General features: G+C 41.0%; 1 non-coding gene across 1 annotated transcript; it reads right to left on the bottom strand.

Annotated features, from left to right (window-relative positions):
- Positions 1 to 2,130: 2,130 nt before the first annotated feature.
- LOC131230171 (small nucleolar RNA R71) lies at positions 2,131 to 2,237 on the bottom strand. The gene has a single exon (XR_009163893.1). It is a non-coding gene; the product is annotated as a small nucleolar RNA R71 (small nucleolar RNA).
- Positions 2,238 to 20,383: the final 18,146 nt, after the last annotated feature.

Here is a 20,383-nt window from a genome sequence, read left to right as displayed (position 1 = left end):
AAGAAAAAAAGGAGAAGAAAAGAAGAATCGACTGCTGGACGTCTGCATAGAGAGTTTATTTTTAAGTTTTAATTTTTTAATTTTTATTTATTATTAGTTGAGAGATCAAGCCCGATCATGTTGGGCTAAACCTCTTAGCTAGGGCTAAGAGGTGAAGCCTGTAGCGAGATGGGAGAGTCTATTCTATGCATTTGATTTAAATTTCTGAACTTAATTTGATTTTTAAGTTGATTATTAAAGGAATATCTTCTCAATCTTTAATGGTCTGTTGTGACTGAAATTACAATGGGTTTGCAATGGCTTTGAATATTTTTTTTTCTCTTTTAATGTTTATGATGTCAGGAGGCCCTGTTGTTCACCATCGTCTCCTGGGCATGGTTGGATGATAGTACCCTTCCTAACTTTCATGCACTGTTGATTAGTTGGTAATTAGTTTAATCCTATTGTTTGCTTTGTCGCCTGGGCATGGTTAGATGATGGAATCCATTCTAATTCATATACCTTTCATCTTTTTGAAAACCAGATCAAGTAAGTTCAACTTAATTCCATAATCCTTGATGCAAGCATAAGATCTCCCTGATCTCTACAAGTGGATCCTCTGAATCCCTAGTTTCTTCCTCTGAATTCCTTAAAGTTTTAGATAATTATTCCACAATTATTCCTTAAACTCTATTTGGTTTAGATCACATCTTAGTCTAGTTCTAGATCTAGTTAGTTCCAGATCACGTACAAGTTTCAGTCCCTGTGGATTCGACCTCGGTCTTACCAAGTTTATTACTACATCACAACCCTATACTTGGGGAGTGAACAAGTTTTTGGCGCCGTTGTCGGGGACTGACGGTTACGATTCTCTGAAATTAATTGGTTTTAGAATTAGTTTGAGATTAGGATTTTACTAACCTTAGTTTTTTTTTATTTGAGTTCAAAACTAACTTGTTTCCTGTTTTGTAGGATCCTGACGTAAACTTCTGAATTGGTAATTCCTTTCTAATTTATCTATTTTTCCTATTTTTAGAATTAGGGTTTAAAATTTTAGAAATTTTCTAATTCTAGTATCCTCCCATCTGTAGGAAATAGTTTATTTTTAGAAATTAGGTTATTGCTTTCCCTTTTTAGAAATTAACTTTCTAATTTTATTTTAGTAACGTTCTAATTTTAACTCTTTTAGAATCTAATTTGTTTCCTAATTTATTTTTAGAATTTTTGTTTAGAAACTAACCTTCCTATTTTGTAGGCCTTTAAAATAGAAATTTCTAATTCGGTAAGCTCCTTCCCTACTTTCTATTTTTCAGTTCTCTTTTAATAATTTACTTTCTAGTTTAGGTCTTTCCTAATTTATTTTAGAAATTTTCACTTTCTTTTAGGAATTCCTTCTTTTAGAAATTAATTTACTGCTATTTTTCTTTTAAAGGATCATTCTTCTCTTTTTAAAATCTAACTTATTTTGTTTTATTTTGCAGGTTTTAACTTAGGACTCAAATTTGGTAATTTCTTTCCAACTCTCTTTTTCTTTCTAGATTTTCTTTTCCTTTCTTAGGATTAGGTTTTTAATTAAGGGCTGCGAGTGTTTTCATGCCCAAGTGGGCCCGTGACGACACTCGACGTCTCTTAACTGAAGGAGGATTGGTTGAGGGGTTGACTATCCATCGCAGGACTAGACACCGCTCGAAATCCCCTGAGTTAACTGAAGTTATGGCTGAAGACCAACCTCCTCTACTTCCACCAAGGGTGGAGGATACCCAAGATGAGAATGAGGTGCAACAGGCACCCCCGCCTCGTACTTTATGAGATTATCTACAACCGGCGGGAGTGAGTATGCCCTCATGCATAATTTTTCCTGAAAACACAAGACAAATGGACATCAAGCTAGGAGTTATCCAACTCCTTCCCAAATTCCATGGACTTGAATCAGAGAGTCCATATTTACATTTGAAAGAGTTCAATGAGATTATAGCTACATTATGTTTTCCTAATGTATCTGAGAATATAATTAGGCTGAAACTCTTTCCTTTTTCCTTAAAAGAGAAAGCTAAGACGTGGTTACATTCACTGCGTCCTAGATCCATTAGCACATAGAACGACATGCAGAGGGAATTCATAAAAAAATTCTTCCCACATTATAAAACGATTACCCTCAGAAAAGCAATCATGAACTTTGCCCAAAAGGAAGATGAAACATTCTTCCAATGTTGGGAAAGGTTCAAAGATTTGGTCAGTTCATGCCCACAACACGGATTTGAAACGTGGCGCATTACAAATTTTTTCTACGATGGACTGACATCTTCCATGCGCCAAATGGTCGAGACAATGTGTAATGGAGAGTTCATTAATAAAGATGTTGACGAGGTATGGGACTACCTCGACAGTCTGGCTGAAAAAACACAATCTTGGGACTATTACCCAAAGTCGAACACCACGTCTAGGCCGACTCAATTAAAGGAGAAAGGTGGATTATATCTCTTGAAAGAAGAGGATGATCTCAAGTGTAAAGTGACTACGCTCATAAGGAAAGTTGAGGCCATGGAAGGAAAGAAGGATAAGGTCAATGAAATTGTTTGCGGCATCTGTGATTGCAACATTCACACAACTGAAAACTGTCCTACAATACCTACCTTTCGAGGAGTGTTCAATGAACAAGCCAATGCCGTAAATAATTATCAAAGACCTTTTACTGGACCTAACTCCAATACATACAACCCTGGCTGGAAAAATCATCCAAACTTTATTTGGAGGAATGGACAAACGGCTACTCCTCCAGGTTTCTTCAATCAAAATCCAAATCAAGTGAAACCTCAAGAGGAACCGGTTCAAAATTCCATACAAGAGCTGGCTCAGGCAATGCGGAAAATTACAGATTTTATTTAAAAGATAGACTCTCCTATGACGGTCATAGAAAAGGGGATGCTTCCTGCACAACCTCTCCCCAATCCTAAACCGCAGTATGAGATTAATGATCCCAGTTCATCAAATCAGATGGGGCACGCTAAATCCATCACCACTCTTAGGAGTGGAAAGATCATTGATAAAACTCTTCCAGTTAGGCCCGAAAAGCCTCAAGAACCAGAAGAGGACAACAATGATGGATCCAGTGATGCCCCACAAGAATTAGAACCGGAACTTCTAGAGAAGCCAGTTGCTCCATTCCCCCAACGGTTGGTTTCACCAAAACCTCTCTCTAACTCTCAGGATATCCTAGAGGTGTTGAAACAGGTGAAAGTCAACATTCCTCTACTTGATGTCGTTAAACAGATACCTTCATATGCTAAATTCCTGAAAGACTTATACACGACCAAACGACGGCAAAGTATTCAAAAGAAAATTTTCTTGACTGAGAAAGTGAGTGTCATCCTAAAGCAAGACGTGCCACAGAAATTCAAGGAACCCAGTAGCCCAACCATATCATGTGTAATCGGGAACCATCGAATTGATCGCACACTTCTTGACTTAGGAGCGAGCGTCAATCTGATTCCCTACTCGGTATACAAACAATTAGGTTTGGGTGAATTAAAACCCACCCTAACCACACTACAACTTGCTGATCGCTCTGTTCGTGTACCAAGAGGGATAATCGAGGATGTGTTGGTCCAAGTTGATAGATTTTACTACACTGTAGATTTTATCATCCTGGACACTGAACCCATCAATAACATAAGCACTCAGATCCCCGTCATTCTTGGCCGCCCATTCCTTGCCACTTCAAATGCAATCATCAATTGCAGGAATGGTGTCATGACTATGTCTTTTGGAAATATGACATTGGAGTCAAACATATTTTTCAATAACGGCAGAAACTTAGAAGATGATGACGATTTCCACGACATTAACATGATTGACTCTTTCGTGGAAGATACGACACCTCTGACCTTGTCCTCCGACCATCTAGAGACGTGCCTGGTCCACTCCCATAATTTTGATGATGACATGATTAGGGAGACGTGCGCCTTACTTGATGCTACACCGGTACTTGAAGTTAACCGGTGGAGGCCACAATTTGAAGAATTACCACAAACCGATGTAGTGCCTCTACCGTCTAACCTCAAGCGGCCGAAGCTTGACCTAAAACCTTTGCCCTCTGATTTGAAATATGCCTATTTAGGTCAAGATGAGACATACCCGGTGGTGATCTCTGCCCACCTAGAGAAAGAACAGGAGAGTATGCTCATATCTGCTCTCATTGAGCATAAAGGAGCCCTGGGATGGATGATAGCGGACCTCAAGGGAATCAATCCCTCGATTTGTACTCACCGCATATATCTCGAGGATAATGCAAAAATCGCTCGGCAACCACAACGTAGACTAAATCGAAACATGAAGGAAGTGGTTAAGGCCGAGGTTCTTAAACTATTGGATGTGGGTATTATATACCCTATATCTGATAGTCAATGGGTGAGTCCAACTCAAGTGGTCCCTAAGAAGTCCGGAATCACCATCGTAGCCAATGCTAATAATGAACTCGTGCCAACTAGAGTCACTACTGGTTGGAGAATGTGCATTGACTACAGGAAGTTGAATACCGTCACGAGGAAAGACCACTTTCCTTTACCATTCATTGATCAGATCCTGGAAAGGTTAGCTGGTCATTCCTATTACAGTTTCCTTGACGGATATTCGGGCTACAACCAGATAGAGATAGCCCCTGAAGACTAGGAAAAGACCACATTTACATGTCCCTACGGCACCTTTGCCTATCAAAGGATGCCATTCGGACTATGTAATGCCCCTGCCACCTTTCAGCGATGTATGCTTAGTTTCTTTTCTGATAAGGTGGGGCAATATCTAGAGGTCTTCATGGACGATTTCTCTGTTTACGGTCCATCTTTCAGCAAGTGCTTGGAAAGTCTTAAATGTGTGCTGAAACGATGTGAAGAAAAGAACTTGGTACTTAATTGGGAGAAGTGTCATTTCATGGTTCAGAAGGGAATTGTCCTTGGGCATATTATCTCGTCTAAGGGAATCGAGGTAGATAAGGCAAAAATCAATCTTATCTCTAACTTACCTCCACCCAAGAACATCAGAGATGTGCGATCCTTCTTAGGACATGCAGGCTTTTACAGGCGATTCATAAAGGACTTTAGTCTCCTCTCTCGTCCTTTATGTACTCTTCTTCAAAAGGATGCTCCGTACGAGTGGACTGAGCAATGCCAGGAAGCTTTCACCAAGCTTAAGGGCACGTTAACCACTGCACCTATCATGCAGCCACCCGACTAGAGCCTTCCTTTTGAGCTTATGTGCGACGCTTCTGATTATGCTCTTGGGGCGGTCCTAGGCCAGAGAAAAGATAAGAGGCCCTACGTCATTCATTACGCAAGTAGAACTTTAAATTCTGCCCAGGTGAACTACTCGACTACGGAAAAGGAACTCTTAGCTGTAGTGTTCGCCTTGGACAAATTTAGGTCCTACTTGATCGGATCCAAGATCATTATCTACACAGATCATGCGGCACTTAAGTATCTTCTTTCGAAGAATGATTCTAAGCCCCGTTTGATACGATGGATCCTTCTACTCCAAGAATTTGATTTGGAAATTAAAGATAAAAATGGAGTAGAGAACGTAGTGGCCGATCACCTTTCTCGCCTTAATACCTTTGAGTCCCTTGAGATGACTCATATCAATGACATGTTCCCTGATGAACAACTGTTCAGAGTCTCCCATTCACCTTGGTTTGCTGATGTTGCTAATTATCTTGCTACAGGTGCCATACCGACACAGTGAACTGCGCAAGATAAGAAGAAATTTTTCACCGAGGTGCGCAACTTTTTCTGGGATGATCCTTATTTATTTAAATATTGCTCAGACCAAATTCTAAGGAGATGTGTACCAGATGATGAGCATCAGAGCGTCATCTCCTTCTGTCACTCACAGGCCTATGGTGGTCACTTTTCTACTAAAAAGACCACGGCCAAGATTCTGCAGTGTGGCTTTTACTGGCCCACTATGTTTAGGGACACTCATGAGTTTTGCAAAGCTTGTGAGCGTTGTCAGAAATTGGGAGCATTGTCCCGTCGAAATATGATGCCTTTGAATCCCATCCTTATCATTGAAGCATTTGATTGCTGGGGCATCGATTTCATGGGACCATTCCCCCAATCGTTTGGAAATCTGTACATTTTGCTCGCCGTGGATTATGTCACTAAATGGGTTGAAGCGATTCCGTGTCGAACTAATGACCATCGCACGGTCATTAAATTCCTAAAAGAAAACATCCTTTCTCGATTCGGAACGCCTCGAGCCATCATTAGTGATGGGGGCTCACACTTTTGTAATAAACCATTTGAGAGCTTAATGAAGAAATACGGTATCTCTCATAAGGTGAGCACCCCGTACCACCCACAGACAAGTGGGCAAGCTGAGATTTCTAATAGAAAAATAAACACATTTTGGAGAAAACGGTTAACCCTGATCGTAAGGATTGGTCAATCCGATTGACCGATGCCTTATGGGCATACCGTATTGCCTTTAAAACCCCTATTGGAATGTCTCCCTTTAGACTTATCTATGGGAAAGCTTGTCACTTGCCTGTGGAACTGGAACATAAAGCGTACTGGGTGATCAAAAATCTGAATTTCAATCTGGACAACGCTGGCTTGCTACGCAAACTTCAATTGAATGAACTTGAGGAAATCTGGAATGATGCGTACGATAATTCAAGAATTTACAAGGACAAGATGAAAGCATTTCATGACTAACACATTTTGCGAAAATCATTCACGCCTGGTTAGAATGTCCTTTTGTACAATTCTCGATTACATCTCTTTCCGGGTAAGCTTCGATCTCGTTGGACCGGCCCTTACATTGTTGTCATTATTTTTCCGCATGGGGCCGTTGAGATAAGAGATCCCGACAAGGGCAAGGAATTTAAAGTCAATGGACATCGATTGAAACCATTTGTCAAGAAATTTGATTTAGAGGACATGTCCATGCCTCTGACTGATCCTGTTTATCAGGATTGATCTCCTAGTCTGATGGAGGTATAGGTAGGTTTCTTGTTTTCTTAGGACTAGGGTAGTTGCTTTATTTGTCTGGCTGAAGACGGTAAACTTAGCGCTCTTGGGAGGCAACTCAGTTCTTCATTTCATGTCGTTTTTATCATTAGTTAGTTCAATGTTTGTGGGTAACATTACTGCAAACCCTCACGAGACTACAACTCGTCCACTAGGGGCAACCTAGGGGTTTAAAGGCTTGTTGCATACATTAAATGCAATCAAGAGCACCTACAAAAGTGGTATAGGTAGGATTTTATTTTTGTTATTTTTGTGTTGCTTTCTCTCTCGTGCTGACCCGCTCTTACGTAGATATCTTTGGAAAGCCTCTTGATTCTTTCATCCAGGTACTATCTTTCCATCACTCCTCTTATATTTTCATTGTCCCATGTGCATTGCAAGCTTCTTTTTTTTTACATTGAGGACAATGTAGATTTTTGGTTGGGGGTTGATGGAGATTTGGTTTCCTAATTTGTGTTTTCTTGGTCTTGAGCGAAAATTGTGAAAATTTTAAATTTTTCTGAAATTTCATATAAATTCAAAGTGATTTTGATGGCCATCTGGGACACTTGGAATTACAAAATACATGATGTTGGTAATTTATGACTCTTGGATTCAGAGTTTAAACTATTAATCCATGATTAGAAGTTTTAAACATTGATTGAATCATAATTTTACATGTCACATCTCGCTTACACATTAAGGTTTCATTCGATATTGAAGGATTAATTTGGTGATCACTAAGCTTGAAAGGAACTAACCTGAGAAATTGAAAAGATTGGGCGAATGGTTTTCACCATAGGTTTGCTCCCTACAGGTGAAGGTTTGACTCCCCAAGGTTGACATTCATAAACTTTTTGGTGACCGGTCTTTACCATAGGTTTGCTCCCTATAGGTGTAGATTCAATTCTCCTCCTTGGCTGTACTTTTTTTTAAAAAAAGTTAACATAGTGTGCAAATCATCAAAAGCTGAAAGAATGAATCAAGCTGTGGTTTAGGTGTTGGTTATCATGAATTCTCTTATGATTACCAATGATTACCTAAAATAGAGAAGTGAATCTTAATAATGTTAAGCTGAGATTACACTATACACTCATGAAACTCAATATTTTGAATCGTTCAAATTAATGGATTAATATTTGAGCTTGATTCTAAGAGAAAGTAATGCCAACATTCATGAATCTTAGAATTCGAGTATCTGAATTATTTTTCATAAATCTCTTGAGTTTGTAGAAATTATCCTGTAATTCTCAATTTATTTTTCGCATACCTTACTCAGGACTAGCAAGATGCTGGTTGGTGGTTGTGTTGAGGGTCGAATATTGCATATCAGACCCCAGTTGTTGCCAGGATTTACAAACATAGTACTATTTAACGGCCTGATTTAATCATGTTTGTGATGTAGGGCATATTCACAAGTCTGTAATGGGAAAGGGTACTAAAAGCATAGATTTAACGGTCTGAAGGCACCAAGGCAAGCGACGGACCCTAGGAGACCAAGATCGACAAATTTACACGCCAAGGATCCAAGAAAATCGAGAAATTGAAGCTCAAGTGGCCTGAAAAGTGTCCAGAATGCAAGATCATAGGGTTCCCACCATCTGATCAGTTCAAAACTCCATATGTGGCCTGAGGACCATAAATGAACCGTACACGTAAAATTGCAGCTCCTGGATCAGTGTGAAAGTGGCCCAACGGACAGATCAGCCCACAAATTACTGATCTGGGGCCCACCTGATCTCTGGATACACCTTATCTTTGGTCTCAATGCCTTGAATCATGTGAAGAACCAGATGGATGGAGTAGATTTCTCACAAACATCTCTGTGGGACCCATACAGTAGTGCACGTGCATGTTACGCAGGTGCACCGGGCGCACACCAAAAATCCAAACCTCGGTCAGCAAGCGCTGACCGAGCTCTCCCTCTCTGATTCGAATTCCTCCCTGTGGAAGAAAAAGAGCTTGCGGCTCTTTCCTGTGGGCCCCACCCATTGTCCAAATAAAGAATCCAAGCCATTCATCGGGTCCATAACGGCCTGCTCACCAAGTCCTAGGCGATAGAATTTGAATATACAGTGGATATTGATCTCTAGCTACCCCAAACATGTGACGGACGGCTGAATGAAATCATCCCTGGACCGCACCAATTTCTATCCAAAAACAGTGAGTCCCGCCTATTTTTTCGAGCTGATACGAATAGACGGAGTGGATCTTTCAAAACAACAGTAAAGTGGGCCCCACCACACGTCAGTGCATGCTCTGTTACGGGCGTTCGTGAAAACCGGACGCTGCTTGGCTTTCTCGGGCCATTATACGTCGATGGTGGTGGTCGGACGCATGAACCAGACCGTCCAATACATCTGGGCAATGATCTAAACCAAGGTGTAGGTGAGATTACTCAGTATCACGATAGGGATCGCGCTCCATCTTGCTGGACGTTGGACAGTCGCTGCACAATCCATTTGCTGGACCGCCTCAGCTGCAGGCCAAAACGGTCAATCTCAGACCGAAATCTCGCCATTAAGCCAATGGACGGTGTTGATTCCTCATGCAACACTGATCATGGGCTCCACCAACAGAGAAGCTCAGTCCGCAAGTCTAGCTTGCGCACGCTGCTACGTAAGAAGTCCCACCAACTCTCGGGCCCTGGGGCTATAAGAAAGAAGGAAGGAAGGAAGAAAGGAGGACATGAAGACAGGGAGCGTTTGGAGGAGATCAGCGTGGGAAGAAAAAAAGGAGAAGAAAAGAAGAATCGGCTGCTGGACGTCTGCATAGAGAGTTTGTTTTTAAGTTTTAATTTTTTAATTTTTATTTATTATTAGTTGAGAGATCAAGCCCGATCATGTTGGGCTAAACCTCTTAGCTAGGGCTAAGAGGTGAAGCCTGTAGCGAGATGGGAGAGTCTATTCTATGCATTTGATTTAAATTTCTGAACTTAATTTGATTTTTAAGTTGATTATTAAATGAATATCTTCTCAGTCTTTAATGGTCTGTTGTGACTGAAATTACAATGGGTTTGCAATGGCTTTGAATATTTCTTTTTCTCTTTTAATGTTTATGACGTCAGGAGGCCTTGTTGTTCACCATCGTCTCCTGGGCATGGTTGGATGATAGTACCCTTCCTAACTTTCATGCACTGTTGATTGGTTGGTAATTAGTTTAATCCTGTTGTTTGCTTTGCCGCCTGGGCATGGTTAGATGATGGAATCCATTCTAATTCATATACCTTTCATCTTTTTGAAAACCAGAAGTTCAACTTAATTCCATAATCCTTGATGCAAGCATAAGATCTCCCTGATCTCTACAAGTGGATCCTCTGAATCCCTAGTTTCTTCCTCTGAATTCCTTAAAGTTTTAGATAATTATTCCACAATTATTCCTTAAACTCTATTTGGTTTAGATCACATCTTAGTCTAGTTCTAGATCTAGTTAGTTCCAGATCACGTACAAGTTTCAGTCCCTGTGGATTCGACCTCGGTCTTACCGAGTTTATTACTACATCACAACCCTATACTTGGGGAGTGAACACCCAACCGTCCACATAGGACGTGGCCCACCCCACACGTGTGGGTGGGTCCCTCCTTGATGTATTCATCCTAATTCACCCCCTCCATCCACCCTAATCGATGTGGCCCACCATGATTTATGTATGTTATCAACGCCGTCCATCTGTTTTACCAGGCCATCTAGCGGGCCTAGATAATGAGAAAACACAAATATTAGACCGATCCAAAACAAGTGGACCATATGAGACCCACCTTGATGTGGTACATATCCACACCATCTACTAGTGGAGGGTGTACTGACGGTGGGGTATGGCTAACAGTGAAGCGTCAACTGACAGTGGGGTGGCTAACAGTGAAGTGTGAGCTGATAGTGGGTGTAATAGCTAGTAGAGGGAAAAAAAAGAATAAAATATATTATATTACTGTATAAGTAGTAGCCCATCACATGGGACCCACTTCTTTTTTTAAAAGAGTTGTAACGTGCAGCAGTATTTGCGTCAGCAGGGTCCATGGGACCCATTCACGTCATCCATCCATTGGATGGGCCACACCTATTGCGTGTGATGGTGGGACCCACCCCACGTGTGGGATACACCTTGATGTGTGTGTATATATATATATATATATATTAATATATTATATATATTATATATAGTATATATCACTGTCCAGGCCATCCAGGCCTAGACGTTAATATATATATTATATTATATTATATTATATATACATGATGGTGGGCCCTACGTGGGACCCACCTCTGCCTTTTTAGTGCAGCCATCTACATGTACAACAACTATATTGCTGCTCCTTTTGATGGCAGCAAGCCCGCAGGCCCCACATTTATATATGTATTTTAGCTACACTGTCCATTGTTTGGACGGTGGGGCCCACCATGATGCACACGCTGTATCCATACCGTCCAACCACTTGTGAGATCATTTTATGGCATGGGAAAATGAGAGAGGCAGATCCAAAGTTTAAGTGGACCCCACCATTTAAATAGTGGACAGTGTCATCCACCGTTCAAACTTCTAAGGGCCACAATAGTTTCTAATTAAGCTGATATTTGTTTTCACTTCATCTATCTCTATGTTAACTTATGAATAGGTCGGATCTCAAAGATACATAAGGGTGGGCCCGATTTGATATAAATGAGGTCCATTGGCGCGCCCCGATTTGATATACATGAGGCCCATTGGTGCGGCCCAGTCAGATTATCGAGGCTGATTCCTATTCTAATTATCGAGGCCGAGTCAAATTGTTAAGGCCGATTCCGATTCTAATTGTAGAGGCCGAGTCAGATTGTCGAAGCCGATTATCGAGGCTGATTCCGTTTGTCGAGGCCGATTCCATTGTTGAGGCCGATTCCATTTGATGAGGCCGATTCTGTTTGTCAAGGCCGATTCCATTATTGAGGCCGATTCTGTTTGACGAGGCCGATTCCGTTTGTCGAGGCCGATTTCGATTGTTGAGGCCGATTCCAATTATCGAGGCCGATAATGTTTGGTCGAGGGTAATTCCGATTGTTGAGGCTGATTTCGTTTGGTTGAGGCCGATTTCGTTTGTCGAGGCCGATTCCATTGTTGAGGCCGATTTTGATGGTCGAGGCCAATTCTGTTTGATGAGGCCGATTCCGTTTGTTGAGGCCAATTCCAATTGTTGAGGCCGATCATCGAGGTTGATTCTGATTATCGAGATCGATTCTGATTGTTAAGGCCTAATGTAATGTATATAAGGCTCATGGGATATGGCCCTTTGTGATGAATATTAGGCCCGTGTTAGAGGCCCATTGTGATGTATATGTGGCCCATGTGAAGCATCCCACTTAATGTGTATGAGGTCCAATGTGACATATTTATGGTCATCCATTATGGCCCACCTTGATGTTATGCATAATGGACCCGTGTGAAAGGCTCATTGCGATGTGCTTGGGGACCATGGGTTGTGGCCCATTGTGATGTATTTGGGTCCCATGGGACGTGACCCATCCGATGTATATAGGCTCATGTGATACATCCCATGTGATGTATATTAGGCCCATGTGATGCGGCACATTATGATTGTATGAGGCCCATTATGGTGCATTTGAGGGCCAGGCTATAGAGTCCATTGTGATGTATGTTACGCCCATGTGAAAGGCCCATCGTGATGTGTATTAGGCTCTTGAGTGAGGCTCATGGTGTTGTATTTTTAGCCCTCTTGTGAGGCCATGGGTCCACTATATGTTAGGCTCTATGTGGGCCATTCCTTGGGGGCAATATTGGTTAAATGTCCACGTTGTCGAGGTTGATTATTGATGTCGGTTACTAATACCGATTATGAGTATCTGACAGCATAGCATCATGATACATACTCATACGCATCATCTATATGTTTGTTATGAGATGTGGTTGACCATTGCATATGACATTGGGCAGGTTGTTATGAGACTCCCAAATAGGCGGAGGTTATCTCACATGAGCGCACGGTATGCGCAGGATTGATGCATGATTGGATTGTATGACTCATGCACCTTGTATTGTGTGTTGTGATTACTATACGCCCTAGCGACATCAGGGTCGTAGCCTCCATAGGTATATCGTAGATGACCAGATGGGACACAGGAAATCTGTTATTAGCATCGGGCTACCAAAGATGTCCCTATGTGAAAATTTCTAAACTCTCTTAGTACCAGAGGATGCCCCAACGTCAAGACCAATTGGATACATGAGCGCTCGAGTGCCGAATACGAGGAGGTCGCGTCTCTCACTATATCATGGTCGTTTGGGAGGAGGTGTGGCCTTACCCGCCTGAGGGAGTAGGCATAGCTAAGCTGAGTCTGACCAGCTCCTAAATGGGTCTGCTATCGACAAGCTGGGAAGGCATTGGTATACTTCTGGCAGGCAGGTAGTGAGGTCTTTTTCACTTGCTAGGCTACGCGGCCTGCAGGGGCAGTAGCTAGTTTGGAGTGTACTAGACCCCGATGATAATTCCAGAGATGTACAGTACTGATATATGGACTTATTGAGCAGGAGTTGCATACTCATTCATTCATTCATTCATTATCCACTTGGGCTGGTGATGCGCAACTATTTGTTACGTGTACCTTCGCAATGGCTAGGATTTCGGTTGGAGCGCGTGACTAACCTAAGATCAAGAGTTTACCACATTGAGTCTGACTATCCAAATTTAGGTATGGGACTGGTTTTAATAAAAGTCCCTTGTGGTGGACCCCCTAGCTTACGATACTATGTACTATCGTCCCGAATTCACACTCCAGCTTGGTCATTTCATTCACATCGCTAATTACATTACATCCGCAAGCATATGGCATTTTGGGTTGCTATGTTTCTGCACTTATATGGCCTAGACAGACTTAGCAAGATTTACATATTGCATTGTATCCTTAGCATCTGATATTTTACTCTCTATGACTCCTCATTTACATAGCTGATCTGTATTGCATACTCTGATATTGTATGATTTATAGACTTGCAGTAATTTCGCTTACTCTGATATTGTATGATTCATGATCTTGCCAATAATTCTGATATGGTATGATTAAGGCATTGTATTAAATACTTGGCACTTATCTTGTGCACACACTTACACCACCCTCTAAGCTTTCTATAAGCTTATGCACGATAGATGCGTGCAGGTAGCATTAGGTTGCAGCAGCGTCAAGCTTGGAGCGTGCAGCTGACTTCTAGAGCTTTGATTTTTTATATATGTATTTCTCTTTCAGCATTGTATTCAAATGTTTATATTAGTGGATATGTGATGATGATGTTACCTTTGTGATTTGAGTAAACTTGTGGTTATGCTTCTTATAAGACAAATGTACGTTGGAAAATCCTTCTTGTAGGATCTCATGATCGGAATCTGGCGTATGCACGCTAGGAGCCGAGAATAGAGTACTATGGAGGCTATCGACACCAGATTCGGTGATCGAAAATTTTATGAGCCCGGTTTTCGAGTTTGGGGCGTGACACTAGAACTCAATTCTAGGTTTAAATTTTATGATTTTAACATTAATTGATGAACGACTTATTGCAATGTTAATCACAAATTTTCCATTAACATTAACAATGTAATTAATAGTAGTTATCATGATAATAATGACCATTTTGATGGTACCGAGTTATGTGATCTATTATCAATGATAATATGTAAGAATTATAAATAAACATTAATATCTATTATTTAACAGTTGTAGTTTCGTTTATAACAACTAATATTATCATAAATAACCTGCTAATGGCTAATCACCTTTAATAATTGAAATGATCATAGGAACACCAATGATAATATTAACTCAAACCATTTGCTTTGGGAGAGAAAGCTTACTCACTTTAGTTGACTCAATAGCGAGTCGGGATTCCAAACCCGACCTCTTTCCAACAGTCCCTAATCACGACTCAGGTGAGTTGACTCAGCAACCCATGCTCACTCCTTCCTTTCCTCTTTTTTTTTCTCTCATTCTCTTCTTCACTTAGACTATATGCCAGCAAGTGGCTTGGATAAACCAGACCCGGTCTGCCCCACACAACTTGACTCAGTGAGCTAGTCGAGTTGAGTCAACTCGAGAAGGGGCCCTCATTCTCTCCCTTTTGTTCTCCTCTCTCTCTCTCTCTCTCTCTCTCCATTCTTCCTCTTTCTTTCTTCTTCCATCTTCTTTTCTTTCAGCTGGACATCCAACAACAAATGTTAGGTGTGGCCAAGACACACCTAGCTCAAGCCGAGACTCGGCCTGACTCGAGCGAGGGTGCGACGTTGCAATGTGAGCATCAGCTAGGTGTGGTAACAGCACCACTCTTTCACTGCGTCTTCCTCTCCTTCCATTTCTATCTTTTCTTTTTTCCTTTGTTGGAAATTCAGCATGGCTCTGAACCAGACCCGACTCGAATTGTGACTCGACTGAGTCGAATTGGTGCACACAAACGTCAACCGCAACCTCTCTCTCTGACTTCTCTCATTCGTACTTCGCTGGACTCCTAGCAATATACAATCCAATGCAAACCCAGTTCGATTTGAGCAGACCAGCCGACAGGTGGAATGCGGCACTGAGTCACCCACGAACTCGGTTTCTCTCTTCCTACTCCCGCTTCTTGCTTTCTTCTTCTTTCTTTTTCTTCTCTTTCCTCCTATTAGCTATAGCCATCAAGAGCAACTCCCACACATCCAAACCTCGCCCCAACCTGAGACGATTGGTGCGGTTTGAACAGGGAAGAAGGTGGGCATTAATGGCGAATTCACATCAGAGTTGTACTTCCTCGAACCGTCTCTTCTGGGCAATCCAAATGAACCCCACGAAGCTTACAATCAAGCATTTTCGAAGCTTGGAGGAGGTTTAGGTGGTGGGTTCGATGAATGAAGCTTGCTGCCGGTTTTTCTCAGGCAGATGCAATAACAATGAGAGGCCTTGCTGTTTGATTCTTCTTGCCTTATACCTTGACCTAAGTTCCCTCAACACCGTCAAATGAGCAACGAATGAACCAGATTCGATCTAAAAGAAACGGCTTCCCCAAATGGTGGGTAGGAACCAAAATCGACCCTGGTTTTGCTTGGGACACTCTAAAAAAATGGGTGGCTGAGATGCTTCAGTAGAGGGATGGCTAGGATGGGCGGATCCGGCTTCACGTGGATTGCCAACCTGGCAAAAGTAGCAGGTTTCTATTTTTGGAAGGTTGTGTTTGTAGGACTCGTTTGCGTTAGCGTTTGTGTACACATGCTATCATGTCTACATGTGAGGCCCACTAGGTTTGGCCAGAGGGGTCGTCCGCACCAAATGGACGGTCCAGATCATGGACATTGGCCCTGCTTTGTGGGCCACCATCGAAACACGGACGTCTGTCCGTTTAAAGTGAAACCGAGCGGGAGAGAGAAATTCTTTCTCTTTTAAGGAAGTTGCGGGTCAAGGGAGTTTGACCGAGTCCCTAGGTCCAGTGCAGCGCGAGTGCACATGCATCGTGCACTCGTGCTTCGAGGTGGGGTCCACCATGATGTATATGCGAGATCCACCCGACCATCTGATTTTTAACGGCCCAATTAGGACCATCTGACCCTAGATGGGGTGGGTCCAAAGCTTCGGTGGGCCATACAATCTAATTTTGAGTCAATTTATTGACATTTATTAGTCCAATGGTCGGATTGATTTCAATCCTTATCCCAACGGTCAAAAGGGTCTTAGGAATTTGTTTAGATGGTTAGGACGTTTATTTTATGGGTCTTCCTAATTAATTCCTTTATTATAACATCTTTTGTAATATAAATTATTATCATTGTTATTATCTAAATCTTGAAATCGTAGTGCCTGCTTCTAAATGGAATTGCCTTTATGGTAGCTCAATCCTTATGAGTCAGGTGCCTAACCCTTAACTGACTTTAAGTGCTAAGTGGCACATACTATATGGACGTCTAATTACCGATATTCGATATCCTGACCGTTCAACCAATCTAATAGTTGGATCGATTTATGTCTAGTTATCAATAACCATGGGACCTTAAAGAGTGTTTAGGTGTAATCTAGGGATTGGTGATGAGACCAAATAACCTGATTTATGTTTCCAAGGGATGGGTCATCTAACACGACGTTGTAAACCTAGTGAACGGTGGATTTGTGATTTTTAGTCCCTAAATTTATTTCATATGATTCAATAGGCATACTAAGAAATGTCACCACAATTAAGATTCTAAATTTTTTATTTATTTATTTAAGTACAGGACCAATTTAATCATGTTGTGATAGTTAAATGGACAAATCGATCTCAAATCTTATGATTGTGTCGTGAGTTAACATAGTCCAAAATCAAAGGGTTAGGATGGATAGATTGAGAGTCGTTAGTAAGTTAACATGTGTTACTACATACATTTAGATCTACGTGGTGAGACCCGAGTACTGAAATTACGGGGTGTTACAACTTCATGTGAGAATCATTCAATTGAAATCATGTTTGATTAGTGCTGATGCTCGGTTTAATAGAATTATTCTCCGATTGGATAGGATAGGACTTCGATTTCAATTGAGTTATAAAAATTGAATCAATGAATTAGATATTTTTATTACTATGAGTGGATTTCTTTTTTTTTATTTGTTTTAAACCTGTTTTACTTCACTGGATTAAAAAGTTATATAATTATTTACATTTAAACTATTTTTAGTTGTCTTTCCCATTCCTTGAGGATTCGACCTCAGTCTCACCGAGTTATCATTTGGGGTTGTCAACCTTGGGTTCGATCAGTAATAGGTGAAAAGGAGAGAAGAAAATCAAAATTCCACACCATGAGAAATAGTATTAGGATGGCTACACAATAGTAATTCTTAATGTTTCCTCAGTAAATTTGCCATTTTTGTTCATAAGAATGTCTAAAGATCAGTAAAATTCATTATTATTAATTATATTACAAGGATGTGCTCCTAGATAGGCCCTATTAAGAGGCTTCTATTGATATGGGAAGAAATATATATTAAAGGCTATGGTTTAGCATAATCCTTTAATCATTCTTTGAAAGAAAAAAATCATTAATTAAAGGTAAAAATTAAAGAGAACTAATCTGTTACGCGGAATGGCTTAGTCAGATGCAAAGGATGAATAAAACCCTAATCATTGTCCATCATTTTTGTAGTGTCCAAATTATCAATTAGGTAAAGCATTCTAATACTTTACAAAATCAAGCAGCCTTAGCATTCATGTCATGTATAGCTCAAGAAGTTCCAAAGTTCCAACAACATGCCTACTTAGTCATAAGGTGTTCTAGAGTAATCAGACAAAAACAACATTGGGCCATTGTCTTAGAGAAAACCAAGGGTTGAACAAATCGTCTTTATAGTTAGCATAAGACAACCTAGGAGTTAGTTCAACAATCCAAACAATCAGCACATAGCCACTACTTGGGGGTTCGAATGGTCAGTGTGGAGCCTCTTGCAGAGCCTTGAATAGTCAACATTAGGCCACAACTCACGCATCCCAAACAATTGGTACGTAACCACTTCTAGTATTCTGATAGTTGTTATGAAGCTACTACTAGAGGTCCAAAGGCTATTGTGAAGCCATGTTGAATACGAGAAAAGTCCTTACTCTACTTCTCACCTTGTCTCATGCCTTATCATAAGGAGAAAGAAGAAAAGCTGATGGGAAAGATCTAAAGAGCCCTTTGACAATTTTAAGAGCCTTTAACAATCAGCGTGTAATGCCCTGAATTTCAGGGGCCGAGTAGATACTCGGCTTCCAGATTCCCAGCTGCCACTTATGCCATACTGGGTTTCAGAATTAGTATATTTTATTTGTTTCATAACCAATGGGAAAGTGTAGTGGACCATGCAACATAAATCAAGACCAATATGATGAGCTAATGTGTAGCTAATATGAAATCTATATTCGGCAAAAAAGATAATGTAAATAAACGTGAGGGACACATCCCGCAAAATATATAATCCAAAAATGAATAGACCCCTACCTTGAGTCCCATGGCTAATCCTAAGGCAGTCTACGGGGATCCGCCGAAGAGCTGGAAATATGACAGCTCCTCTTCATCATTCACGACCGCTCCATCAAGCGCATTGAGCTCCATGATCCCTGCATCTAAGACAGGTTTTGGTTAGTATTTTAAAACACCGTCCCAGAGTTGAAGTGAGTGATCAACTCAATGGATACCATTAACAATAAGTTACGTATATTATCAAATCCATAGATGAAGTTAGTGAAAAGAAATCATTCATGAGATCCTAATTACTCTTATTAATGCATATGCATGGTTCCATGATATGATGCATGCCCTTGCATCCAACACTCCCTCGAGCGACACTGTCTAACGATCGAATGCCGAACACTCCCTCAATGTGACGTCAACTGCTGAGTTGCTAACCTAACTAATGCAATGTGATGGTGAGCATGTTAGTTATGTTAATTAATTATGTTCATTTAACTAGCAAATTGGAAAAACTAGAACACCCTAACAGATCAATGCCCTATCCTGATCACGAGGCCCTGGTGGCTGTGGCAATCTTGCTTTCACGATCCTTGACCTGTTTGGGTTCATCACTCCCAATAATAAAAACATACAAGGGACAATTGTAAGGAAGAGTTCTTACTTGCAGTCACTACAGGGAGCCTCGTCACCCTAACGTAGGCCGATAACTCAGGCATAATGTCCCATTCCACCATGCCTAGCTCTCAAGACTTGTGGGCCACAAGAAGCTGATTATCAATGGGCGCAAGTGGATACAGGGTGTCTCAGGTTTAAGTAGGCATGTACATACATGGTTAACGGATGAGGTCGGCCAACTTGTGAGCTAATTAATCCCCTCTAGACGAACTATAAGTCGTACAACATTGGGAGCAATGTCCCGCATAGTCCAACTACTACTGACTATCCGTATTTCAACAGATTGGGTCAAATTAGCCCTTAGGCGGCCCTACCAGAGGGGCTGCCCATACGGGTTCTAAAATTACTTGCCAATTTGGCAAAGGGGGCAGTGTATAAATGAATCATATTAAAGTAGATGTTGATCTACTTCTAGTTGTGAAGGATTTAGGCATACATAGCAGTAAATTATAGCCATAGTCATCATGATTCATCAAGGATTCTTAAATACATAGAAAATTTAAATAAGCATGTAAACAAGCTCAATTTTAGAGAAATTAATCATGCATAGAATGAAATTGGTAATTAGTCATGTGTATAGGGGACATGCAGTAGAATTTTCCTATTAGTTTCAGAATTTGGTTTCAGAATTTGGGGATGTGTCATACTTTTATTTTCAAAATAAACAGGAAATCAGGCAAAGCAAGGATTTGGGTAGGTGAGAGCCCAAGTTTCTCCCCTGATCAGGATTTATCCAAGGCAACACTCCAAATCTACTTTTACCATACATGCAACTGACATGCAAAGTGAACTCTACACCCATAATTGCTAAAT

Source organism: Magnolia sinica, chromosome 16 (assembly GCF_029962835.1).
Source record: "Magnolia sinica isolate HGM2019 chromosome 16, MsV1, whole genome shotgun sequence".
Taxonomy (NCBI): domain Eukaryota; kingdom Viridiplantae; phylum Streptophyta; class Magnoliopsida; order Magnoliales; family Magnoliaceae; genus Magnolia; species Magnolia sinica.
This window is presented reverse-complemented; position numbering and strand designations above follow the sequence as displayed.